Genomic DNA, 27522 nt, shown 5'->3' with positions numbered 1-27522 from the left:
AGTTACAAATGAAGTCTTGAGTTATGACCTAAATGTCTACCATCTGTGCTTCCAGATGCTCTCAGATACAGATTTAACCCTTAAACAGTTCTGGAAGGAACATGACAGCATCCTCTCCTGTGTGGGGTTAACTGAGGAATCCTGGGCCAGTGTCTCTAAGGACACTGAGATCTGCCTGGGTACAGGAGAGAGACTTTGAAGGCTGTGTAAAGGAGCCTGAGCCGTCAATTGACCAACTTGGGTTACAGCCAGCCCTCATGAATGAATTGAGCTCATAAGTCAAGGGTCCAATATAGGTATATGGTGTACAGTGTGATATTTCAATGCATGTCAACAACGTATAATTATCCAGTCAGGGTGATTGTCACATCCATCACTGTAAGTATTTGTCATCTCTTTGTGAAAGCAACATATTCTATGTCACAATTTAGTGTGTGCTCAGTTACTGGTGAACACACACACCCGTGTAAAATGCTGAGGGGTGTGGGTGGACTCTACAAACCTAGACAGTGTCTCGGGCGAGTCCTTCCCCTGGAAGTGGGAATTGCCTGTGAACTTGGACATTAATAAACAGGCAGTCAGGGACCCACCTCGGAGTTGCCTTTACTACTGACTTTTCCCACGACCAGTTAGTTCCCGGGGCCAGCGTGGAAACACTACACATGAGAATGTTGTGACCTAGCTACTGGCAGACCCAGTTTTGCGACAGCAAAGTTAGTTAGGAATATTATGAGGCAGTTGGGCAGGGCTGGACCCTCAGCTCACGAGACAGCTGAAGCACATTTACCTAAGGTCAGCATTATGAAAGAGAGAAACTAGTGCACCCCATACTCCCCTAGGGACGGATAGCAGTGATGGATCTCCTGCACAGACCTCTGTCACCTTAACTGGGGACCAAGCCATCCCCGCTAGCCCCTTCCTTGTGGGAAATCCCTGTACTCTTGCTGTGGGACTTGCTTCCCCATTTGAGCTCCATTAAATCAGTATCACCGGGTGACCGTACTTACTTGTAATCTTATTGGTTGACCATGGTTTTGTCCCACCTCGTGCCCGCCTTGTGATTTTCCACTGGGTCTCACAGTTTTGTCCATTTGTACCCACCTCACCTCCTGGCTTTGCCCCATAAAACACCTTTGAGAAGCGGAGTGGGCGGGCAACCCACTTTCTGTCCCCCTTGGGTCTCTCTTTGACAAAAGCTGTCTTTCTCTCAGGAAGTACGCCCTACTCTTAACCTCCGTTGTTCCTAGAATTCATTCTTCGATGTTAGAGAACGCGAACTCGGCATTTTGGATGTCCAGCGGGTTGGGATTATAATATTTCCTTTATATGGATTACTTGGTGCCCAATATCCCCAATGACACCCTCTTTTTAATTTTAATCCTAGGGATTAAATCCAGGGCATTCACACTGAGCTTCATCCCCAGCCCTTTTCATTTTTGATTTTGAAACAGGGTCTTGTCAAGTCAGTAAATTGCCCTGTAGGCTCAAACTTACAACCCTCCTGCCTCAGCCTCCCAGAGGACTGGGATTACAGGCCTGCACCGCCACTCTGAACTTCTTTCCACCTCTTTGAGCTCACCGATGTCTGGACCCCTTCCAGCAGTGGGGCCACTCACTGGCTCCAGGTCCTGGTTGCCCTGGCCCTCCTCTGAGCTCTTGGCTCCTCTTCCTACTTTGCTCATCCTGAGTAACAGGCATGAACAGAGAGAGGAGGGTGTGGGTGAGAGACGCCGTGTTCCAGAGGGTTCTGCAGCTGGTGCCTCTGATGGCTGAAGCCACCCCATCCCTGGGGAGGCGCAGATGTGCTCAGCGTCTGGTTTCTGACCCCAGGCTGAGGCAGGAAACCCTCAGGTCCAGTGTGAAGAGGGGCTGGAGAGGTACTGAACACACAGAGGTATAAAATATCCACGAGAAGTCAGGAAAATGAGGGATCATCTTGAATCTGTTTCACAGAATTCTTCTGTTCTTGTTTTTGGGAAAACTAAATGTTCCCCTTTTCCTGTATTAAAAATAAATGCCCGGATTGTTTTCCATTATACCTAAGTGTTTGGGGCCTCTTGACGTTTTTTTGGAGGATGTCAATTGAGATCTAAGTTGGTTTTTTGTTCGTTTCCTTTTACTACAGAGTGAAAGAAAGCAAGTTTCCTTCACTTAATGACCATGTGTTTGTTAGGCAGCGTGTCAGGTTCCCTTAGGATCTGGCCAGGTGTGGGTCAGTTAAGACTGTCCCTCTCCTGGGTGGAAGTCTGCCACAGTCCATCTGGGATAGGTTCAGGCCTGTGGTGGGCTCTGTACCGGGAATACGAGTAGCTCAATGAACAGCTCCAGGAGGAGGCAACCTGTCCGGTACACAGATTATCTGCAGATGTGCTGAGGCCACTCAAGGTCAAAGGGCCATGAGCTGTTTGTTTAGGGATTTGTTTTTGGTGTTGCCATAGTAAGTTTGGGAAGGCTAGCTGGTAGGGTTGCCAGCGTGCAGAGCCTTGCTGCAGCTGTGAAGTGCAGTGGTCTCACTGGCGATTCCTGCCCTGCCTGTGGTCAGAGCTGACTCCTGCCCGCTCTGCAGCCCACTCTGCAGCCCACTCAGCAGCACTCAGAGTGAGCCCGGAGGCACACTGCACAGTGCAGCCTGGCTCGTGGGACCCTGGAGCTATTCATCTCAGGCAGAATCCCGAGTACGAATGTTTTGGGCCCGAATCCCAGGGAAATGTAAATGCCGCAAGCAGACTTCCAGTTGTACTCAGGAGAGTGTGCTTTTTCCTTATAGTACTTTTTAGTATTTTGATGAAACATTTATTTAAAAAGTAGCCCCTGTGTTAATCTCCGCAGAAGTCTATGAGGTTTTAGCCTGGGCCGATGAGTTGTGAAGCACCTTTGCTCTTTATTTTTAACACACCAGCTGCTGTGTCTTGACCGATAGGAGCAAAGGTTTTAAATCCACCTCTCCGAGGATAGAGTTTGGGCTAATTGTGGATTGCAGCCCCAGGGTGATGTAAGGTGTGAGGAAAGTTGGTTGGAGGTGCGGTAATCAGTGGTCTGCGTTGCGGGTCTGCCTTCTGCCTACTCACTGGATCAGTGTTAGCCTGCTTTGTGGGTGGAATTTTTGGCCTCTGACGTCAAAAGGTCACCTGTGTCCATGGGACACCCGCACGACCCACACGAAGGTTTGGTGGTTTCAACACAGGCAGCCTTGGAGTCCCTGACAAGTAACCCAGGTGACCGTTATCATTCTGACCCCCACGGCGGGGGCAAAGCCAGTGGACACCAGTGCTATGTTGCTCAGCTTTGTGACTCAGTCAAACTCAAACCAGGTTACTAAAAGCAGGTGAAACTAGTGGTTTATTCAAGGTCCCCTAGGTTTCACTTTGTTCAAGAAGAAAGAAGAGAGACCCTTCCTTCTACTGCTGTAAGATCAAGTTGTATGGAGGGAACCTCTTGAGTCATATGCCCATTGGAGTGGACAGAGGACAGGGTACTGGGCATGCCCACCCTTGCAGCAGAGGTGGCTGGGCATCCTGACGGGCACAGAGGGAGAATTCCCCCGAAAAGAGGGGTGTAAACCAGGCAAAACCCTGTCTCCTGTGGCATGCAAAATATGGTCATTCCACCTGTGCATGTTCTACCCTGCATCGTGTACACAGCAGGCGGCACCTCTGGAGAGCCCAGAAGGGAGGGGCGGAGCCAGCAGTATCTACAGTCCTTCTCCATCCTCCTTCTGATAAAAGGCTGGGGACTTTGAAGCTAGGGGCTCAAGTCCTGTGCTCTCAAACTTTACAAAAATGTTAAATATTCAGATAACCAGGAAGAATGAACTTGTAGCTTGGGGATGGGGACACAAGCAGCTAAATCCTGTCTCACATAAAGAATGGAACAAGAAGAACTTCTTCACTGCTTCATAAGCTACAGGTGGTCATTCCCTGAAGCGGATACCTGGAATGATTCTTGTGGCATTTTCAGGTGTTGGTGGGAGGAGGAGTTTGCAAGGATACGTTCTTGGTGAGAGGCTGTACCTGGGATTGCTTGGTAGTTCAGAGTGCTTGCATGGAAATACAGTTACAAAGACCACATATCTGATGGTAGCCCCATGAAACTGAGTGGCCAATGGCTGGTGTGACCATCTTAGTTTGTGTAAGTGTGCTCTGCGGTGTTCCCATGAGGACCACAGGCACACTTCTGAGTGTGCACCCCATTTTAACTCCTGGGGCTTGCTTCGAGAGTGTGACTAATGATCTCTATGAATTTCTGACACACATAAGGATGTCAGACCCTCCATATTCCCATGAGCACCTGCTCCAACACCTAAGGTTCCATTTTATTTCCGAGTCCTGTGCTGTACAAAGGTTTCTGCCATGGGTCGGTGGAGCATGCTCAGTACTGGCAAAACATCGCTGAAGGAGGATACATTCTGAGCCCCTTTTTCTTTTATGTGAAGTGACTTCATCTCTGCTTTTACTTTTTATTATGTCATCTTTTTCTTTCTTACTTGTGGAGTAAAAAGAGCAGTTCTACCCTAAGCTTGCACTCCTACCGCTCCCTCTCCCTGGAAAGCCGGGCCTTTTGCATGAGCTTTTAAAACCACTATCCAGTTCTTATGGCTTTGACAGAAGAGAAGTTTGGAGTCCAGACCACTGTGAGCTGCTTGGTTTTCTTTATAGCTGACCGTTTCCACCAGCCCCTAAGTCCATAAGCACCCCAGGGAAGTTGTGGTGCAGGTCCCCAGAACTGCCTGAGACTGCCGCTGCCCCCAGGGCCCAAGACCTGGGCCTGGGCTGGCCTTCAGGTCCCCTGCCTGCAGGTGTGACCCCACCTGGCTTCATATCCAACACCTTGCCCACCAGTGCCATTTGCTAAAATAGTGAATCTCACTGAAAAAATACTCTTTGTAGTGAATTTGGCCTCAGTGTGTCCTGAGCTATCATTAAAAATGTAGGCGACTAGCTGGGCGTGGTGGTGCACACCTGCAGTCCAAGCTACTCGGAAGGCTGAGGCAGGAGGAATCTGAGTTCAAGCCCAGAGCCTGGGCAACCCTGGAAAACCCTGTCTCAGAAAAAAAAGTCTGGGGCTATAGCTCAGTGCCAATACCCTGGGACTCTGGGTTCAATCCCCACTACTGAGGGAAAGAGAGAGAGAGAGAGTCAGAGAGAGAGAGAGTCAGAGAGACAGAGAGACACAGAGAGACAGAGACAGAGAGAGACAGAGAGACAGAGACAGAGAAAGAGACAGAGACAGAGAGAGACAGAGAGACAGAGACAGAGACAGAGAGAGAGAGAGAGACAGAGACAGAGAGAGAGACAGAGAGAGAGAGGAGGGGGAGGAGAGAAAAACTAAAACCAAAGCCAAAACAAAAAATTTTTCTCCTTGACATCTAAGGCCGGCGTTTTGGGGTTTTTTTTTTAAGCTGAAACGGGCAGCCACATGGACCCTGCCTTGGCACTGTGTTGTCACCAGGTCTGGCCATTTGTCTGTCCAACTTGATTCTGAAATGGTGTTTGAAGTTTGTTCAATGGAATTTTAATTTGTATAAATATTGTTTTGCATTGTAGACACCAAGGTGTACCTAGCCTTCTTTTTAGACACGAAAAATGTGTTTTATTTTCTTTCAAAATTTGTCCCTTGGGCCAGGGATTTAGCTCAGTGGTTCCGCTGCCTGCCTCACAAGTGCAAGGACCCAAGTTCGATCCTTGGTACCAAAAAAAAAAATTTGCCTCTCTTTTCTTTTCAAATAAGATGATTCATGAAGTGAGGTTTTCTCATATGAGAGGAGACCTCAAGGTTATTCAGCCTCAGGAGTTACTAGTGTTTTAAGTAAGCAACCAGTACATTCTGTACATTTTAGTGTGGTGCGGCTTCCACTTGCAGAAGCTCCCCCTTACCCACTCACCCACTCACCCACTCACCCACCTATCCATCCATCCATCCATCCTCCCACCCATCCATCCATCCTCCCATCCATCCATCCATCCATCCATCCATCCTCCCATCCATCCATCCATCCATCCTCCCACCCATCCATCCACCCATCCATCCATCCATCCATCCTCCCACCCATCCATCCATCCTCCCACCCATCCACCCATCCATCCATCCATCCATCCATCCATCCTACCACCCATCCATCCATCCATCCATCCTCCCACCCACCCATCCTCCCACCCATCCTCCCATCCATCCACCCACCCACCCGTCCATTCATTCACCACCTCCTCCTCAGTCATTTTGTGGCTCGGTGCAGAACGCTCCATCTTTATGCTGCTCTCTGAATGGCGATAACTATTTAATGATGAATCAAGTTAGGTTAATGTTGAGAATGAGCTTTTGCAGGCCAAGTAGACATACTTCCACATATTTTTATAGTGGCTACTGCTATCCTGGCTTTGTGTACATGGGACAGCATTAATTTTTAAGAAGACTATGTGGGGGCTTGTTAACAGGGAGGAGGAGTGGGCTGGAGCACATAGGCATCGCGTGGATCCATGCGGCGGCCTGGTAGGGTCACGGCCGGTCTGGCGTCCCCCCTCCTCTCCAGAGACAGCTGGGCCAGCCTCCTCTTTCCTCTCCTCTGCTCAACTCCAGTTCTGCTTGGTGTCAGGCCTCTCCGCTTTCCAACTTCTTGAAGTATCTCTAGGAGGATATGCCCGATAAGTTTAAGGAAGCAATTTAAAATTTACAGTCGAAGATCCAACCAGAGACTATATTTGGTGATGTCCTCACAACTCTGCCGTGTGTGTGTGTGTTTAGAGGAAATCACATAGACTATTTTTTCATTCCTCTTCCTCACATTTCCTCCTCTCCCCGACCCCCCAAATAAGCACACAGAATGGAGGGCCCAGCAGTGTCACACTTGAGAATGTGGACTCTGGAGCTACCCTTTGAATCCCAGCTCGGCCCTGACACTTGGGCACTTTGCTTAATTGGTCGTGCCTCATTTACCAATCTGTAAAATGGGAAGGAAGACCATCCCTACCTCCCAGGATTATATGGGATACAGGAGTTACCCTACATGAGTTACTTGGGGTGCCTGGCACATCAGCAACTCTTTGTCACTGTTGGCAATGCCAAAACCAGATGTATCACATCTGTCCTGGAGTACTTGTTTGGAAAAAGAATTTTAGGGTACTACATTCTGAAAAATTACTTTGCCTATATTTTCCAGTAAGAAAAACTAATTCCTAGTCATGGTTTTCAGGGAAAGGAGCAGATATAATTAGAGTAAATATCTGAGGCAGCCTCCCAGGCTCAGAGAGAGTAGAAAGGTGTTCTAGTCTAGTGGTTGTCCTGATTTACACTGGAGCACTTTGTGTAGGCCGAGCATGTACAGGGCCCCTGACGTTGGTTGTCCCGTGCAAGGCTATTGAGAACCTTACGAGTTTGTTCCTGCACCCATTTTAGAAGAGTGAGGGTTTTGGAGAGGTTATGGAACTTACCTCAGGTAGGGAGTGGCTGCACACAGTCTGAGGGATTCCTAAGCCCACTGAGGAGATGCTGTGGAACGCCTGTTCTCCACACGGCTCGGGTCACCGTGCAGCTGAAGCAGATAGTCTAGAAGTGTCTTACCTTCCGAAGGTGGTTTAATGTCCTGAAATGTATGCTTGTAAGTCAGTGTGTGGAAAACAAGAAGCCAAATTCATGATTTTTGTTTGTTTGTTTCCTGTGATTTGATGAAGTTACTCTGAAAACCTCCTTCTTATAGCTGTAAAGCAATCGAGGCTCTTAACTGAGCTTGACAGTGGCTTATCTCAGGGGGCTAGAGCAGGAATTCCCTGGACCCGAGTTTCTGGTTGTCCGCTCCTTGGCACACTGCCCATTGCTGCTAATTTTGTTCCAAGAAGGAGACCAGAGTGGAGCAGCTCACCTGCTTTGTTTAGCATGAGCTTCACATATTTGAAAGGGTGATTTTGAGCTCACTTTTCTTCTTGTTCTCAGACAACATGGTGTGAGAATGCAAGAGTCCACCTACGCTACAGCACGGCGGATATTCCATTCTTTGCTGTCAGCCTCTGTGGCCCTAGGGAGCTGGGGGCTTTGCTGTCCTTGGAGACCCAGAAGGAGCTGTTAGTCACTCTCCATCCTGACCCACACATCACAGTCATCAGCGAGAGGCAGATTTGACACAAAGACTGAGTCATGAGGCTTGGTCCTGACCTCGGAAGCAGGATTAGTAAACAAATTGGATCATAAATTGTTTATTATTTTGGTAACAGAAGCTGGAGAGTCCAGCTCAAATGAATCTTAATGGTTACGTTATCTTAGCATACTTGATGTTGCTCATTAATACTGCTGCAAATTGAAGAGTAAAAGAAAATATCTTTGTGCCAAGGAACATTACAGTTTTATTTAATGGGAAAATATTCTTTTACACTTCTTACTGTTGTAGAAGGAAATGTTCCACTGAATAATTGATGGTTCTAAAGTGAAGCCTTGTATTTTTATGATAGTAGAATAGCTTTCATTATCTAAATGAACATTAGACCACCCCAAATATTAGCTATTTCCATATAATAAACATTTTGAACATTGGAAAACTCAACCAACCTGACTGTTTTCAGCTGAAGTTCAGATCATGAATTACACAGAACCACTAATAACTGCGGATGATGAATGTAATCACAAGATGTAAATCAGTAACATTAACAACCATGTGAAAGTTGCTCCCATAGTTTTATTCAAATAAAATGTGATATAAAAACTGGAAACTTACATCATTCAATATGGTAAATACATTATTGTATTTTTCCACTTTTAAAAGGAATTGAGACAGTCATTTATGATCTGTAGGTTTTGTTTGTATTGTGTATAAACTAAAGCATGAAATGTATTATTTTTAATGATAGAGGGACCAAAATAAAATATGGTGTTCTCTGGTATTTATTGCATTTTCTGGTTCAGAAGTCCTTGCTCCTAAAATGTCTGCTTGGTTCAAAATGATATAAATACACTCCAGATTACTGTACTACTTTATACTTTTAAAAATTCTTTCAGAAGACTCTGCAGCAGGTCTTTGTTATCTGAGAATAATTAGAACTAGGAAAGGTTCCCTTGAAATAATCCACTGAAGTGGGGACCAAGATTTCACAGTACTATAATAAAAAATGCTTTGGGACATTATCCTAAAAGATAAACTGAAAATGTTTATTTTATCTTATAATTAACAAAATTTGGGTGATCCATTTTGATGGTGGACGGCTCTTAGAATGAACATTTTTAATACCAGGTGTTGGTTGTTTTGAGAGAAGTAAGTATTTTGGGCAGTGTTTCCAAACATCTCCTTATGCTAAATTAAAATCTGTTTCTTTGTATCCTCTACCCACTGGTTATGAGTCTGATTTGGCTAAAACAGTGGAAAAATATGAGTTTAAATATTGTTTTCTTTAACCGTAAAACCAATTACTACATTGTAGTACTTTCTATATCACATTTGACATTTCTAGCACATCATGGAGATGACCAGTACTGTATTACCCAAAACATTCTACGTCTTGGCCGCTCTCCTTTGGAACCTTTTAGCTTTTTTAATAGGAAAGTTATTCTTGAAATCCCATCCTAGCTGCTGACTTTTAATTTTTCTCTTAAATTATTGTTTCCTATCAAATTGTTTAGCCCCCACTTGCCATCAAAATTCATTAATATCACCTTGTTAGACTCACAAGATTCGGTATTTTGGGGCAAGATTTGCAATTTCACCCTCAGTAGGCACGCAACGCTTTGTAGGAATACCAGCCCCTCACAGACAGGGGCAGCTATGGGGGCTGATGGTGCACATAGGTGGATTCTTGAGTGGAGACTCAATTTTAACAGTGGGTGGTTATGAGGAAATATCTCAGTGTTTTCCATGAACCCGAAACGGTAGCAATTTGGATTATGAATACTCAGCTGATAAGGATCCCCTCGATTTTTTGGTATGACACTATCACAGTGTACTCTACTAAAAACCAGTGGGGAGACCCCAATTCTAGTCTTATTTCTGCCAGTGAGTTCCGTCTGGTCGTGGACAACTCCATTTCTTGTGGCATACATTTACTTACCTGTGACTTGAAAAAGTTAGGCTGAAGTCTCTTTGAGTAACAGCGATCTGTGATTCTACACTACCAGACATTTGACACCAATCGAGAGCTATAGCATTCTGTTTTCATGTAATTCTAGAATTCAACAGACATTGACCAACTCCTTATTTGAGTTTATCTACTCTTAGCCCCATATAAATATACCTCCTCTGTATATGTTTATTTCTCTTTTGTAATTTGGGTAATAGCTTCATTCATATATAGTCGTACTTTTAGTAAAGTTGTAATCAGCCCTTTGGTGCCCTTTTAAATTCTACACTTCACTAGTGCTATCTCATTAGTGTTTGAATATTCATCACAGTCTTAATATCTTCTGATTTAGATTTATCCTTTCTAACAGCTGATTGTCCATTGGGTGGGTGTGCTTTAATATATTTAAATGGATCCTGCCCATTGGGCACAAAGCGTCTCAGTACTTTAAGAGCTTGGGGGGGATTTGGACCACATTACTATGGGCATCTTTGTAGGTGGACAATCTCGAAAGAGGAGCAGCCCAGCTCTGTGTGTATTTCAGTACTTAAATGCCTTTTGTCACTGTAGTAAAAAGGAAGAAACAAACTGAGGCCAGGGCCCGGCCGAGTGAAGCAGAGGGCGGAAGGGGAAAGCGTAAGAACATGGCCCGTGCTGCTCCCAAGGGCGGCAGATTGGAGTCCTGGGCCATCGGGGGCAGAGGACTGACAGCAGCCCGGGGGTGTGGCTGACCCTGCCACATCCACCGGGCTTTGGTCACCTGGAAGGCTGGTGACCTTTGGCTTCTGAGGTTGCACCCGTCACAGCAGCAGTCTCGTCCAGGGGATAGAGCTGTCCGTCATCCTCAGAGGAGACAGTCAGTCTCTGGGGACAGACAGGCCCATGAAGTAAAGCAGCTACGAGCTGAGTTAGCTAACACTGCGTTATTGAGAGCAGCAGCATTTTAATTTTTATTCAAGATCTTGGAAATTTTCAGTGTGTCCTTGGGAGAAAATAGTTTACTTTTCTGTTATAATTAGATTTGCTGCCTTTTATGCAGATAAAGAAACATAATTGACACTTTCCCCTTCTAGTGCCGAAGGTCTCTTTTGCTCTATGGACCTCGAGCTGCTTCCTCCACATATGAGGGTGAATTGTTTGCAATGCCTGTTACACATCGGTCACCCCAGTACCAAGGCGAGTGTTGGGCAAGAAAGGGAACTTTGCATTGCAGAAGTTTGGGTAACTTAGTTATTAGCTCATAACTAATAGCACATGCTTCAGGGGAAACCAGGTTAAAGTGGATCCAAGTGAGGCAATTTTAGTCATGATTGAAATGATCATACGAGACTGGGGGGTGTAGCTTAGTGGTAGAGTGTGTGCTTAGAATGTGCAAGGCCCTGGCTTCCATCCCTGGCACCAAAATAAACAAACAAACAAATAACCCAATAGAGAAGATACTAGAGACTTGTAGAAACCTTGGGTCAGTTTCCACTTCTTGTCGCAGGCAGAGGGCACTGAGGGATGCTGATAAAGTGAGGAGTGGTCCATTGCTTCCCGCTAACTGCAGGCGTGTTGGGTTCAGCCCATCTCACACTCATGTGTCTCAGCTTTGGACATTGCACTCTGTATTTTTTAAAACCTGTTGTGTTTTTTTTCTTCCTTAGATTCCGGTCTGGTCACGTTGGAGACTGGTCATTTTCTAGAGGGAAAGGAGAAGCCCATGAAAGGATGGTGAATTCTCTTTGAGTTTCAGTTGCCAGAATAAAAGGTAATTATTGATGGTTTTAGAATGCTTGCAGGACCTTGGGGAGGTAAAGTCCAATAGCAGCAAATTAGCAAAAGAGTGCTGTGGGTTAGTGCCTAGCACTGCTCTGATTTAGGTGTTCGCCTTTAAAATTATTCTTAAAGAAACCTTTTCAGCTAGGTATGCCTGAGAATGAAGGTGTTCCCTACCTAAGCCTCCTCTTTTTCTTCCTTCCCTCCTTCCCTCCTTCCCTCCTTCCCTCCTTCCCTCCTTCCTTCCTTCCCTCCCTCCTTTCTTTCCTTGCAGTAGTACTGGGGCTCAAACCTTGAATGTTACGCAAATGATCTACCATCCGTAGCCTCCCTGTGCATCCCCAGGACTATCTTCCGTGCCTGTTTTGTCGTTCCCAGATGTAGAGAGAGGATGTGAGAATCTCTGAGATATAAGAATGATCAAGGGTAGGGCCATGTTTTAATCACACAGAATGTCTTTTCTTGAGTTTGGGGGATGGAACCTAGGGCCTCTGCATGCCAGGGAAGCCTTCTACCACTGGTTACACCCCCAGCCCTAATCGCTAACGGCCAGGTTCCAGGTTCTGGCTCATCCACGTGACAACCGATGGCCCCACCTTGACACCACCCCGTCTTTCTCTGTCTGGGCCTCAGGAGCTCTAGGAGTTAGCAGACACTGACCACACCTTCTTGTAATTTATTTGCTCCCCTCTCCCAGCCCCTAACTGCAACCTCAGTTGCCTTTTCTCAGCCAGAATTCCTTCCCGACACCCTTGGTCACTCTGTTCCCGCGAAGTTCAGCTCAGATTCGCCCTCAGCTCACTCACTGTGTCCCCAAGACAATCCTCCCAAACCCGTTCACGGTGTTGTGTTCTTAGGGCTCATCACGACCCTTGCTCTCCCGTTCTCAAAGGATCGAGTTAATTTTCCCCTTTTTCCTATTGTTCTGCCTAATGATTGGATTTATGGTGAGAGAAACTCATGTTTCAGTTCATTTTAGTCCACTTCATAGTCACATCAGCCCTGGGCAGTGGGTAGAGGAGGTACAGGAGCAGACTGGAGTCCAGCACAGGGAGAGTCTTTGAAACACTGGACATCTAAGGGACAGGGTTCGAGGCCCCACGCAGGTGGCCAGGAGTAGCAGCACAAGGGGCAAGGTGACCAGAGTCTGTCTGAGCCATGTGTGTTGCCAGGCTGAGAGGGAGACCGTACGTGTGGGTTGATTCTAACCCTGACGGAGGGTCTTCACATGGCCTTTGAGCCCACTGCTCAGCTGCCCTTGGCCCACCGGTGTCTGCTCCTGCAGCCACGCTTCCCTGTGCACCGTTCCTCAGGGCAGCGGGCAGCCATTAAACGGAAGAGGAAGCACTGAGTTTCTGGAGAATGTCAGTCCTGAGACCAACCCTGGACATAATGCTTAATCCTATGATGGCACGGTTGAGTTTTAACAGAGTTTTTATTTATGTGTTTATTTATTTATTTTGAGACAGGATCCTGCTCTGTAGTCCAAGCTGGACCCAAACTCATGACCCTTCTGTCTCAGCCTCCCAAGTGCTGGGATTAAAGGAGGTTACTACCCTTCTCTAAACAGAATTTTCAGACTCTTTTTCCTCACCTTTAATTTCCTTCTTCCTCATAAATGCAACATCACTGTGTCCTTGCCTTATGTTTTGCTTTGGTTCCTTTCATTCAGGGAGTGTGGAAAGTCATCCATGGTCACGGGAGCCAGCCCACGAAGGAGCAGGTTGCCTTCCCTTCTGTCTGTAGTTCTCGCCCAGCGCTGCCCGGTGTGGTGTCTGGTGCAGTGTGGGTGTGCAATGTACACCCCCTAAAGGAGTGCACCAAGCCTCTCCCGACCTGGGCAAGGTCCTAGGGCACAGGACAGCCCCTCTTCCTGGGTGGCTTCTTCCGGTGCTCTCTGCTCGCCCGGCACCTGCCTGCCCTTGGGATACAACACACAGGCGGGGCTCTCTCAGAAGGACTGAGGGGGACGCCGCGTTGTCACTGTGTTGGAGGCTGGGTTAAGCCCGACCCTGGCGGTAAAAGGCATGGAAGGGTCTTTCCAGGCTCCCAGGGACCTGAAGGGAAGCAGAGGGCAGGGGCAGTGGTGCTCAGGGCCCTCCCAGGAAGCCCTGGGGGCTGCGGTGAGTGGACAGGAAGGGCGGGTTCAGCTTGCTGAAGCGAGGGAGGTCGGGTCTGAGGGGAAGTGTGCAGTGGATCACGTGGGGCACAGGCCGTCCCTGGGGGTGGGGGCTAGGGTGGCCCCTGAGGTTCCCTCCCTGACTCTTTAGGTGGCCTGCTCTGTGGAGCCCAGCGGAGTGCAGGGTGCACTGGTGATTCCACAGAGGAGGAGCCTGGCCCAGAGCATCCAGTCTGGCTCTGCGCACCTAGCAACCTCTGAGTAGCTGCCCCGAAGGGAGGTTTGCGTTTCTGATTTCCCTTCCAGGTGAGCGCGAGGAGCAGGTGGGCAGGCAAACACTTCACCACCTCCGTGCCCAGCAAGTCCTTCGGGAAGGGAATCTTAGGTGTAAGGCATTTCCCTTTAGGGTACAGTAAGAGCTGCCCTCGTTAGCCGATAAATGCCCTTGAGACAATCAGAAGGATGTTCAAGGGCCGGGGATCTAGCTCAGTGGTTCCGCCGGCTGCTGCGCAAGGTCCGGAGCTCGATCCCCGGTACCAACCCCCCGCCCCCAAGAAGGAAGTTCATTTCCTGAAACCATGAACCGAGCCTCCTCCTCTTCTTTCTTTTTCAGCTTCTCCCCGCCCCCCCGCACCCCAGCTGTGGTTGGCATGCCTTTGCGTGTCAGGCTGCGTGGATCCTCTCCAGCATCAGCCTCTGTCGCCTCTCACCCTGTCATCCCGTGCCCCTGCGTGTGCCCAGCCCACATCCCAGCGTGCCCGCCCGCTCCTGCTCCGGCCCTGGCTCCCCATCACATCAGGGCTTCACCCCTCCCACTTTTACCCATCTCGGCCCTCCCTGCGGTGCCCTTGCCAATGCCACGCCTGTCTCTTGGCCTCTCCCTCCTCCGCCTGCAGGCCCCTGGCTTCCCTGGCATCCCCCTCCTGCCTCTGACCCTGGGCAGGCTGTTGGTGCAGCCAGCCCAGAAGGGACCACTCATGCAGCCCTCTCCCTCCCTCCCGCTCTGCACACTGGCCCAGATCTGCACAGAATCCGGTCACGTGCCTAACACAGCCCGAACTTTTCACAGTGTGGATCTTTGGCCGTAGCCAGGGCTCAGGCCCACAGGCTCAGCGTGGCATCCTGGGCCTGTCGGATGCAGGTTCCCCCCTCCGACCGCTGGGTGCCGAGTTCCAGGCCTGTGTGATTACTGCTGGCTCCGCCCCACGGCTCACACTCACTGTTCTTGTCCGGTACCTCTGCCTTCCTGAAGACCCCGAGGTGCCTCCTCCGAGCAGCAGCCGGGGGCAGGGCGGGTGGGAGGAGCACAGACTTGGAGGAGGTGGCCCTGATCTCAGCAGAGAGGGCTGCGGCAGAGGTGGACTGACTCCCTGCCTTAGCCTCTAGCACAGATGTTTACAAAGTGCTGGCTTTCTGCTCCTGGAAGCTCTTCCAATCTGTCCTCAGTGGGTTTTTGCTTTAGGTCATTGTTTTGCTGACAAAATCTTCAATAAAGAAGCCCCTTCTGTTGCAGAGGGCAAGAGAGCCTGTAGGTGGAAGCTCCTGAATGCTGCTTCTGCATACTCCAGGCTGTTTGATGAGCAGGCAGGGTAACCCAGGGCCTGGCCTGCACCAGGCCGTGATCCTCCCCAGCGCCACAAAGCAGAGCAAAACAAGCCACCCTCAGTGCACAGTGCTGCCCGCAGCCCTTTCGGGGACAGTCCCTCGGCTCAGCTCCAGCCTTCGGCCCAAGGTGCAGGCTCTCAAGAGGTTCTAGACTCCTTGTCATCCAGATCCAGCAGCATGTGTCCTAGAAGGGAAGTACGGGACCTCTAGAGATCTGAACCCACTTTGCTCGAGTGCTTCTTCACCCTAGACGGAGGGCACCTGGGAGGGTGACCCCCGAGGGGTCTTGCTTTGGCTTCTCCGAGGGGCAGTGGTGGAGTGGGATGAACGTAGTGGGAGCAGGTGTGGCTGAGTGTGCGGTGTGGGCTGCAGGGCAGGGTGAGCAGCGGTGCTCCCTTCCCTCTACCTCTGAACCCAGGTGACAGGAGCACCTCCCCCTTGGAGTGGGGAAACTGCCAGTGGCTGCAGAACACAGCCGGAGAACAGGGCCCTCCGATGCCTCTGCCTGTCAGGCCTGGCTGCATGCTGGGGAGGGGAGTGTGCCTGTTGGTGGCATCTGCATTCCCAGGTGAGGGGCAACCTCCACTGAGGCCTGACCAGAAGAAACAGAACTGCAGACCCGGACCCTGGGGTCTGGGGTCAACATGGGGAGTGGCTCAACACAGTTCCAGCCCTGGAGTTGTTTACAATATGTTATTTGAAATTTTAACACGATCAGAGTTAAATCACGACTATTAAACACTCCCTTGATCCAGGTACTTTGTGTCCCTTTATTTTGAGATGTGCCTAGGCTCACCGTGTCTGGTAGGGGGGTAGACGGGGTTTGCTCCCCTGGGAAGAGCTGCCTGTTACTAGGGCTGGTGTCAGTAGAAGCGTCCAGGGTCACAAGTGTGCTCCCGTGGGAACAGGGCACTGGAAATCTGCTGCACCTGGCAAGACGGGCACTACAGCCCAGGACAGTGCCAGCTGAAATGCAATCCTCTGTGTGGCCGAGAGCTGCTGTCAAAAACAGAAAAGCTGGCTCTGATTCTCTGAATCCAAATCCAGCCCAGTGATCCCAGAGCCAGCTGCTCGGGCCCCTAAGGTGAGGTCTCAGGGCCCAGGCTGACCTCTTGTGTCCTCATGGAGCCTACCAAGCCCTTGTGGTTCACTCGTTAACTTTGATGAGAGGAAATCTCTGCAAAATCCTGTGTACGGTCCCAGAGACATATTTTATCATCATGATAAAGTATCGTGTCGATGTAATCACAAGGCTTCCTAAGCTGTCTTCATCAAGGGTAAGACAACCAGCAGTTAGCAGGTACCTGTATTTAGCAAGTTAAACAGTCTTTGGTCTTGGGGCAGGGGAGAAAATTCAATGGTAGAGCATGTACTGAGCATGCATAAGGCCTGAGTTCAGTGCTCAGCAAAAATAGAAGTCTTCACTCTCAAGGAATTTATATCACATGCATGTGTCTGCACGTGCCCCTCACCACATTCCTGTTCTTTGAGCTTAAAAACAGAAGGATGAATGATCATATTCATGGTATGGCTGAAAAATACAGTGAATGTTTAATTTTTTTATAAGTTATTATATGAAAGACATTTCCATGACTCCCCCTGGTTTCAAACATACTTATCTTCTTACCTCTTTCTGAAGCAGTTGTGGAAGTCCTCTTCCGTGAAAGTCTTCAGCTGCACTGTCTTGGCTGCCTGGATGTCCTTAATTAACGCAAAACATTTTCCTTTCATGGTCATTTTGACTTTGTTGGAGAGCCAGAAGTTGTATGGTGCCGATCCAATGAATAACATAGGTGAGGACACACTGTAATGATTTTATGAGCCTGCTTTTTTGTTGGATGGCACCCCACAGCAGCAGTCATTGTATTTTTGATCATACCTTGTAAAGACACTCACAAAAGAGGACTTCTAGAACTCCTTCGAGAAGTGACAAGAATGATGGAATGAGTGTGTTCAAAGCAATTCGTGTGAGGGCTTAATGGCAATGTGTCTTTTACTGTAATGAATGTTAGAACATTCACCATATTTGTTGATCACACTGTGTATGTTTAAGTGACACAAACACAGCAGCAGGACATGGGTGACTACTTTACTACAACTGACAAGTCTTTGGTATAACAAACCCCTTGGACCAAGGGGCTAAACGCCCACTAGAATGGAGGAAGGGGCCTGAATGTTTCATTGGAAGGTGGATGCCCATGAGAAAAATCACTACAACTTGAACAGCTGAGGGTAAGGAGATAGGATGGTTTGACGGGCCGGAAATGGCAGCTTGCTGTGGTGGGGCTGGTTGGAGAGCTATGTGGCCCTGGAGGTGCGAGAGGCCTGCTGTGTGTGGGAGTGACTCCTAGCAGATGGGAGGGCTGGTTTCTGGGGATCATAGTCTTCCAAAGTCAGAATCGGGGTCATGCATGTGACCTGGGCTCTTTGGCCTGATTGCTACAAAAAGGCATGTGGTAGAGAGCATGATCCTCACCCTCCCCAAAGACATCCATGTCCTAACCCACAAAAACTGGATGTATTAGGTTACTCGGCAAGAAGCGGTTAAGGTTGCTCATCCCATGTCCTTGACATGGGAGGACCATCCTGGGTTTTCCACTGGGACCAGTGCAATCAGTCAGAGTGCTACAGGAAAATGAAGAAGACGGTCAGGAGAGCGCGGGATGGATGTGATGCCAGAGTCTGTGGCCACTGCTGCCTGGAAGTTGCATGAGCCGAGGAGTGCAGGAGGCCCCTGGAACCGGACAGGGCAAGAGAATGGATTCTTCCCTGGAGGTCCAAGAGAAATGTGATCTTGCCAGCACCTTTATTTTTAGTCCAGCAAGACCCATTTCAGACTTAAATTTTGAGAACTATCATCATTGTATGTTGTTTTAAGCCAAGAAATGTGTAGTGATTCGTTCCAGCAAGCCATAGTAAACAATGCAATGTGGAAATCTGTCTCTATTTTGGAAACACAAAACCCTCTTAATTATTTACATAATGCAATTTGGAAATTTAAGGAATATAAATAAGTCAAGGGTGAATCTTGTCAAAATTAATTCAGGTTTTTCTGAGTTAATTTATTTTGCCAGAATTGGGGCAGGAACACTGTTTCTCCACCTTTATATCTTCACTGCCTAGATCAGTGCCTGACTCATTCAGCTTCAGATGAATGAATCTCTCTTAACTAAATGCATGAAAAAACAAAAGAATCTACTTTTCAAAGAAATTCATTTTATGCAAGAATGTGTCCTTATTATTAGAAATGTTGAAGTCAGGCCTTTGTAAACAACTAATAACATATTTCGCGTTTTCCTTCAGAGAAGAGAGTCTTGGTGGGAAGCCTAAGTTGGATTAAGAAAAAGTCATTGTCACAGGTCGAGCAACTCTAATCTGAAAAGTAAGATCCCAGGTGCTCCACAATCTGAACTTTCTGAACATCAGCACAGTACCGCATGAGGTGAATTCTACACCTGGCCTCATGAGCTGATGGGTCAGAGGCAAAACACAGACACGTTGGAAGCGCTGTGTACAGTTACCTTCAGGCTGTGCACATCTGGGTGTGTCAAGCATAAAATGAATTTGGGGTCCCCTCCCCAGGATATGTTGTAATATATGTGCAAATACAAAAATCTGAAGAAATTAAAAATCTGAAATAGTTCAGAACATTGCAGATAAAGGGATATGTGATGATTAATCATAATTACCGAGTTGATTGGAAAGGGAGATACCTAGGACATTAGGGAAGCACCCTTGGGGTGTGTCTGTGAGGGTGGTTCCAGAGATGACTGGCATGTAGGGCAGCAAATTGATGGGAGATACCTGCCAGTGAATGTTGGGCTCCATCCAATAGGGTGGGACCCCGACGGAGCAGAGGGTGGAAGCCCACAGCAGGCGCTGGCTCTCCGCTCCTCCGCTCCCAGCTGCCCTGAGGGGAGCAGCTCTGCCCTGCCAGTGATATTCTGCCTCACCACAGGCCCTGGAAACTGGAGCCAGCCAACCAGGGACTGAAACCTCTAGGACCAGGCGTGAAAGAAAGCCTCTCCCAGGTGTTTTGGTCACAGCAGTGAAAAGCCAACACAGGACACTCAACCCAGACTTCCAGGAGGTCTAAGAACTCCTCAGTGTCTCCACATGGTTGAAGTATTAATGGGTCCTTTGCTTGCTTAATAAAAGTGCTACAATATGTAGCACATTGGAACCTCAAATTGATGGAAAAAAGGAATTTATTATTTGTGAAATTTCTAATATTTGCTACTTTATTATTAATATATTAGTAATTTACTAGTGTATTTACAAATATATTGTTAATGTTGTTTGCCTGTCTTTTCAAACAAAGAGCATTCCTAGTGCTGATTTATCTCTTCACTCGGTCTCTGAAGCAGTCTTTGCCAAGGTCCTGGTATGTTCCAGGCCCTGGGGAAAACATTGGTAAATAAGGTATGGCATTTATCCCAGAGGAAGCCATATTTTTGATGGGAAGGCAAAGTAAGTAGATAATGACCATGTGAAGCAGCCAATGTTAAAATAACTTCAGCAGCCAAGAGGAGGGAACTACCCACTATAGGGAAAATGGAGCAGAGAGGAGACATTTGAACTGAGTACTAAAGGACCAGGAGGAGACAAGCCAGGAGAAAACACAGACTACATTAACATTAATACCAGGCACTGGGCTAGGCACTTTGCGGGATAATCTTTTTCTTTCAATTTTTATCCTGTGGAAAATTATATTCTAGTTAAGTAACTTTGCAAAAGCCTACAAAAAGGGATTTATAATCTTTGTCTCAAACATCATTGGTTTTAAAGCCATAGAGCAGAGGTTGGCACATTTTTTGGTAAAGGGTCAGATAATATTTAGGCTGCAGGGTCCACATAGTCTCTCTGTAATTATTCAGCTGTGCCTTGGTAGCATGAAGGAACCATAGATGAGAATGAATGAACATGTATGTGTTCCAATAAAACTTTATTGACAGAAATCAGCCATGCACTGGATCCGGCCTCAGGGCTCAGTTTGCTGTCCTTGTTCTAGAATAACAATTGCAAGGACCATTTTGTTTTGGAATTTTCTTGAGAGGGAACCTGTGGCTTTCATTAGCTTCTCAAGTGAGTCAGAGATGACTGGATTTTGTCAGTGATGGTCTTGGAATGTATTATAGAAGCTCACAGAGAAATGACAGCAAACTGGATTAATAACAGAGATTCAGACTGCCCCAGTTCTCCAGCACTTCACATTATCATGGTTAATATTTAACAGACCTCTGAGAATCCAGATATAATATATCTTTAGGTCATTACAGAGGAGTCCAAAGAGAAAGCCACACTAATCTAGTCTTGGCAGAGGGTTTGCCATGGTGTGGGTATGTGTGTTTTAACTCTTGAGGTTTTGGAAAAATAAAAATAGAGACAATTTTTCTGGAGCCATTGGGAGGAAATAAGGTAAATAACCAAACTGGGAACTGAGAAGAAGCTTAGCATACAAAGCCCTAATCCTGCTTTCTTCTGGAAAAAGACAGAAACAGCTGGTCAATTTAAGAAGGAGAGGCTATATGAAAGCAGTTCCCAAATTCAGATTAGAAAAAGAATATATCTTGACGTTTTAAAGCAATAAGCCAGAAAAATCTGTCTTACTAGACAATATTGTGGGGAAAGTCACTAAATTCAGACATTTGAGTAGGTTCTTTAAGCAAAACAGTGAATTTTTTTAAAAAAGACAGATCTTTCCAGGAGTCAATCTGAAAAGACACAGTGTGGTGGAAAAGCTGGAAAATCATTAAAGACTTCAACAATGTTACTAAAAGGAAACCCTGGACAGCAGTTTAAGTCACCTTTGCTGGCCCTACATGACTAAAAGGAGATTTCTCTCTTGGCTGGTAATAGGTGGGTGAGTAATATTTATTTGGGGGAACTAATTTCCTTTGAATAAAACCTTTAAAGAATGAAAAGCAGATGAAGTTTATGAGACAGTTTCAAGTTTGGATGGTTCCAACTGGGCTGAAACATTTTCTCCAAGTTGGGAATAGAGAAAAAGTAAGTCAGGGCCAGTGGTCTCCAGAGGCCTTTGCACCGTTTTGATCTGGTTCCCCCCAGACTCTGTGCTGTTGCTTTTAGGGATGAATTGGAGGGAAGGGTGGAAAATATGGGAGTTGATGCCTTCTTGGAAGAAGTACATGTTAGCAGGCTGCAGCTACTCCAATCAAAGCAATTTAAACTTTTCCTTGTGTTTTGAATCCTGGGAAGGAATCTTGTCTTGGCTGAAACAGATGTGATTTGGGGATGTGAGCAGCACCTCATAATGTGGGAGCTGAGCCTTGCCAGGCCTCCTATTGTACCCCATGCTAACCTCCAGGAATCCAGCCTGATCTGGTTGTGCATTTGTGTGTCATTTCTGGCCTTTTGTAGTTAGTTGTTACTTCATAAAACTCAGATATATAAATCTTAGGAGAGAGAAGAAAATAATCTATAAAGCAGATATGGGCCTGGGATTTAGCTCAGTGGTTCCGGCGCCTGCCTCAAAAGTGCAAGGTAGGAGTTTGATCCCCGGTACCAAAAAAAAAAGCAGATAAATGCTTTGATATGAGTTACACCAAACAACTGGTATTTCTCTAAACGACTGTAATGTGTAAACCTATTGGAGGTTCTTATAATTTGACTTCTGTTTCACCAAGTTTTTTTAATGATGAAAGTAAAGCTTATCCATACTCCATATATTCTTGTTGACATTCATTCGTGTTAGCAAGAGTTAAATAAAGGGGATCTTCAACACACACTGGCTGTATTTGACTGAGGTTTGCTAGAAATCTTTGTTTCCTGGAGATTCCAGTGATGGAAGGCGTTAGGCAGCTTTGTACTACTGTAACACATACGCAAGACAATCAACTTGTGAAGAGAACAGCTTCATTTTGGCTCACGGTTTCGGCAATTTCAGTCCGTAATCAGTTGGGCTCATTACTTGAGTCTGTTGGAAATGCATCATAGTGGAAGCATATGGTGGAACAAAACTGCTTATCTCATGGCTGGAAGCAAAAGGGAGAAAGCAGCGGGGGTCCCCAGTCCCTTCGGAGGGCCTGTTCTCGATGACCTGAAGTCCCTCCACAATGCCTTGGCTCTTAAAAGTTCTGCCACCTCCCACTAGTGTCATGTGCTGGGGAGTCAGCCTTTAGCAACGGACCTTCGAAGAGCACTGACCTGAACCACAGCATGAGAAGTGAAGTAAATTTTCTCATGGAGACCTGTTTTAACTGTGCATAGTCAGTGGCATAGTCAGTGGCATAATCAGTTGGTAGAGATGCTATTGCAAGATGAAATTAATATCTAGGCTGGTCCTGAGTCAACTATTTCCTTTGCAAAATTTGTAAAGTCCTAAGCTGTAATGCTACTTGAGTCAAATTAGCCTTTTTCACATCTTAACTCACTTCATTAGCTGCTTGCTACAAATATAACATTCATTTTCCTGTAACTCAGATCACTGTTGTTGAATATGTAGCCAACCTGCTCCCTCTCCACATCTCCCAGCTCAGTCAGCCACACCTATTCACCAGGATCCCCAGTCTGTCACGTGTCACCAGCTCCATGGTCACCACCAGCTCAGGGCTCCCCATTCCTGCCAGGATGGCTGGGTGGCCTCCTGTCAAGATCTGTGCTTCCTTTTGTGCACCTTCTTTAACCCACACCTAAAGTCTACTTTCCTTGGAGCAACTAGAGTGAGTCTTTAAAACTAATCAAGACCGTGCCCTATTCTTGCTTCCATCCAACAGAAGCACCAGATAATTCCTAGAATAAAATGCAGAGCCCTTCTCCGGCACAGTCTGCATGGTCTGCTCTCAGCTCTGTGTGGCCTGCATGGCCTTCTTTCCTTCACTCCCTCCACTCCACCGGACTGGCCCTCCTGCTAGTCCCTAGGACAGTTCAATCACCGCCTCCTCTCAAGAGTTAAGAGTTGGTTCCCTCCAGACGCACAGCCACCCTCTTCTCCAGATCTCTGCCTAAGAGACACCTGACCACTTTATCTAAAATAGAACCCTGTTCCCCAGCCTCCCACCCACCTCTTCCCACCCCACTTTCTTTAGCTGACGTTCAGTCTGTTATGGATCAGTCACTTCATCAGTCCATTTGCTTATTTGTGATGTGTCAGTTACTCCCAAGACAACGTGAGCTCCATAAGAATGAGGATCCTGGTGTATTACTGGGTCTTCAGTGCCCAGAACAGTAACAGCACACACAGGCTGTGTGGACTGCTGGGTATTGGATTAAGGAAAGAGCCAGAATCATCAACATTATTTTGAATATATACAGACCGAATCAAACTCTACAAAGAGACTAAATCATGCTGCACTATATTTTTAAATACTATAGTCATTTTAAAAAGCTTTTTCTATCCCTGATAAAGGTTTGCCATTCAACCATCAAGGTTTATCTTAGGTTTACTTTTTGCTTGAAGATTTTGGCAACAACTAATAAATGATTTCAGTGATAATAAACCATGGTTTTTATCATTGACATAGTTCAGCTTTTTCTTGCAGTACCTGAAGATGTTGGTGGTTCAGCAGTTTTGTGGTGATGGCCTGTGGGAGCTGACAGTATGATCGAATTCTTGGTTGCCTTCTTTCCTCAGTGATTAGCAGGCACATATTTAGCACAAGGAGAAAGAGCCACATACTCACCTATTTTTAATTCAGTAGTCCCCTTATCTGTGGGGGACGTGTCCCATCGCCGCCAGTAGATGTCTGAGACCATGGATCATACGAAGCTTTGTATATACTATGTTCTTTTCACATACCTGTATACCTATGATAAAGGTTTAATTTATAAGTTAGGCATAGTAAAGGCTTATCAGAAGTAACTAACATTAAAGTAGACCAATTCTAACAACATGGACGTTTCCTGCCCCATGTCTTACAGTGCCTTCATCATTTCACTCAAAGCAAGTGTTTTGCAGTTTTTCTTTGGCATATCCAAGTTACCAGCATCATTACTAATGTGCTTTGGACCCACTATTAAATAAGTAAGGGTCTCTTGTATCCAAGCACTGTGACTTGAGTTGAACTGAGAACAGAAGTGCCCACCAGTAACAAGTGGGCAGGTAGTGCATACTCCTTGGATACACTGCTGGACAAAGGGATGACTCGTGTCCTGGTAGCAGTGAGTTGGATAGCGTGAGATTTCATCACACTACCCAGAGCAGTGTGCAATTCAAAACTTATGATTGTTTATCTTTGGAATTATTAATTTAGTATTTTAAGAAGGCAGAACTGCAAATAAAGGAGGCATGGTGTCCAAGAGAGGTCCCATAACTATCCAAACACTTGGAAGTTACTTCAAGAAATTTTATATGACTAAAGAAGTTTTTGTTCCCTACAAATGAACTACCACTAATCTTCCTATAAATACTGTGTGTGAAGAAATTGGGGATGGGAATTAGAAAAGGATGTTAGTTACATAGTTTGTAGAACCTTGAAGCGGGTAACAGTGGCCCCATTCCGTGGGATAATTTTGTTGGCTTGATTGCTGAGTTGCTTTTACAAAGTCAGACTTATTGCTGTATCATTTACAATTGTAAAATATACCCTTTCTACTGTATGGCTATGATTTGATAAGTACTGTACATACATTGTGTAACCACTACCATAATCAAGCTATGAGTATCCACCCCCCTGAAACTGCCCTTGAGTTCTGTCCCTCCACTCCACCCAGTCCATGGCAAAAACCGCTCTGTCTTCTGCCTGTACAGTTTTGCTTCTCTGCAGTGTATGTAAATGGAATCAGACATGACTGTTGATTCCGGCATAATGTACTTGAGCATCACCATTTGGATGTATATTAGTTTCTTCCTTTTGATCACTCAGTAGTATTCTGCTGTGTGAATACAGAGTTTGCTTATTTATTAGAGGATTTCTGGATTGTTTTCATTTTTCAGCCATTATGAGTAAAATTCCCATAACATTTATGTACAGTTTGTATGGAACTACATATTTTCCCTTTTGCCTTGGGTAAATAGCTAGGGGTGATATTGATGGTTCAGGTGGTATATATAAACTTAACTATATATTTTTTAAAAACCTGCCAAACTGTTTTGCAAAGTGGCAAACCATTTTGTGTTCCCACTGGCAAAGCATGAGAGCTGTGAAGCACTTATTAATTAGACCTTGAGTACTAATGCCCATGCGGTTTTCCTGTAGGAAAAGCAACCTCAGAATAGGTCTCTCCCTTTTCTGACTCTGTCTTGTGTTCCAGGTCCTCCTACTTGGATCTTTAATTACTGTTATTTAAAAGACTTCCAACCTTCCCCGTTCTCTGAGCTTTTCTCCTCCCCTGCACGTCGCGAATGTTCGGTCGTCAGTAGGTGCTGAGTGTGCACCTGTTCATTTGGCTTTGGTAAATAAGTCAAACTGAGCTCGAGGGTCCTGCAGCCCCTGGTGGGGCTTGCATGATGGTGTATTGGGCTCCCAGACTCTGTATGCTGTGGCTGAGCCTCACCCCAAGACCTAGGGAGAGGGTCCTATGACCTCTCCCCAGATAAACAGGTATCACTGGCTTTGGGAAGTAAACCTGGGAGTGGGCTTTTACAGTGGTGAGGGTCCATTTTGTTCCCAGCAGAGAAGTCAGAAACAAATCTCTGTTTATTAAAAGGTCTCTAGATTTATCTTGGATACTGAACAAAAAGTATCTAGAATCTTATGAAAATCTTCTTCTCCCCTTTAAGGCTTCTGTCATGCATTTCACAGTTATCACAAGGGGGCCAAGGAATTTACACTGTTCTAGGCATTGACTGTAGGTTACTGTCTCACAAATGCATGATTATGTTATATGCTTTTAAATTCTGTGGCTTATGAAATGAAACTTGCCAGGTGTGCTATTGAGTTCATTGTAGGCTTTTGACCTTATAAATATCTTCCTTAAAACACAGTCACCAGCATTGAGGGGGGTCTAAGAAAGCTTCAACATCGAGAAGGGCCTCCTAATTCTTGAAGCTCTGGAGGGCCACCTTGGTGACGTGTACCCAGGAGAAATGACTCTAATGCCGAGAAATGGATGTGAAGGCCATCTGGACTCAGTCTGGACCCACTGCCTCCTCACCCATCGTGAAGGCTGATGGGCACAGTATGTACAAGAATGGACTCGAGCATATTAGTGCATATTTTCCCATCAGATGTAATTTATAGAGCAATAAGCTCTTAAGTTTGCTATTTGGTGTCCAGTTAGATAAGAAAGAGCAAGTCCTCGAGTAGTAATCTTATTTTTGTGAAGATAAATACACATGAAGCCAGTAAAGAGAAAATATCTGACCTCTTTAGTGCTGCTTATATGTTGCATTCTGTTTTTCAACCTAGTACTTTATATATCCTCTGTGTGTGTGTGTGTGTGGGCGGGTCTTATGACCAAGCATAAAGTTGACCTTTAACTGTACTTATATACTAATGCTAATATAAAATCACAGTCACAGGCTTGTAGATCTATTAAACAGCAAGCTGATTAGTCTTCAGCGTTTGCTCTTTGTTTATTCATTTTGTGGTTACTTCAAGGCAAGTAGTAAGAGCCATCAAAGTGGGTTGTTTTTGTTTTGTTGTGTTTGTTTTGCTTGGAATGGAACCCAGGGCCTTATACACACTGGGCAACTGCTCTACCACTGACCTACACCTTCAATCTTCACCAAAGATGTTTCAAAAATATATACATATATTTACAATTGAATGTTTTTCCCATTCACTTCATTCTTTCTCTTGCAATTGGTAATTGCCATATCCTTTGAATAGTGAAGCAGAACAGCTCCCAGCGTTTTGCAGGAGTACATTTGATAATGTGCCAGACCTGACATTCCCTTTTATGAACTTGTGCTGCCCTGAGTTATATGGGTGGGCCTCTCAGTAGCAGCCAAAAGGCCATAAAGTGGTAATCATATCCCTTAGGAAGCTGTCCCCAAGGACAGAGGGGTGGCAGAGTTTCTGGACCTCACAGATGGATTTCGGTGCTTATTTTAGCTCCCTCTCCTCCGTGTGTCCTCGTCAGTTGCTATTTTGACTGTGAGCATCT

At 46.3% G+C, this 27522-nt stretch overlaps 1 protein-coding gene across 8 annotated transcripts in view; it reads left to right on the top strand.

The window, feature by feature from the left end:
• The window catches only part of Svil (supervillin), a 209241-nt gene that overhangs the window by 20198 nt on the left and 161521 nt on the right, over positions 1-27522 (top strand). For 7 of the 8 annotated variants that reach the window (XM_087207029.1, XM_087207036.1, XM_087207027.1 and 4 more), the window contains exon 2: positions 11678-11781. The gene's annotated coding sequence lies outside the window, so the exon portion shown is untranslated. Of the gene's footprint in view, positions 1-11677; positions 11782-26398; positions 26593-27522 lie in introns of all 8 variants that reach the window. The other variant, XM_087207025.1, reaches the window with a different exon arrangement.

This window comes from Heterocephalus glaber, unplaced genomic scaffold (genome assembly GCF_053883595.1).
Source record: "Heterocephalus glaber isolate CG9 unplaced genomic scaffold, H.glaber_assembly_v1.0 deba00000738, whole genome shotgun sequence".
In the NCBI taxonomy this organism is placed as follows: Eukaryota; Metazoa; Chordata; class Mammalia; order Rodentia; family Bathyergidae; genus Heterocephalus; species Heterocephalus glaber.
The sequence above is the reverse complement of the archived record's forward strand: the minus strand, read 5'-3'. Positions and strand labels throughout refer to the sequence as shown.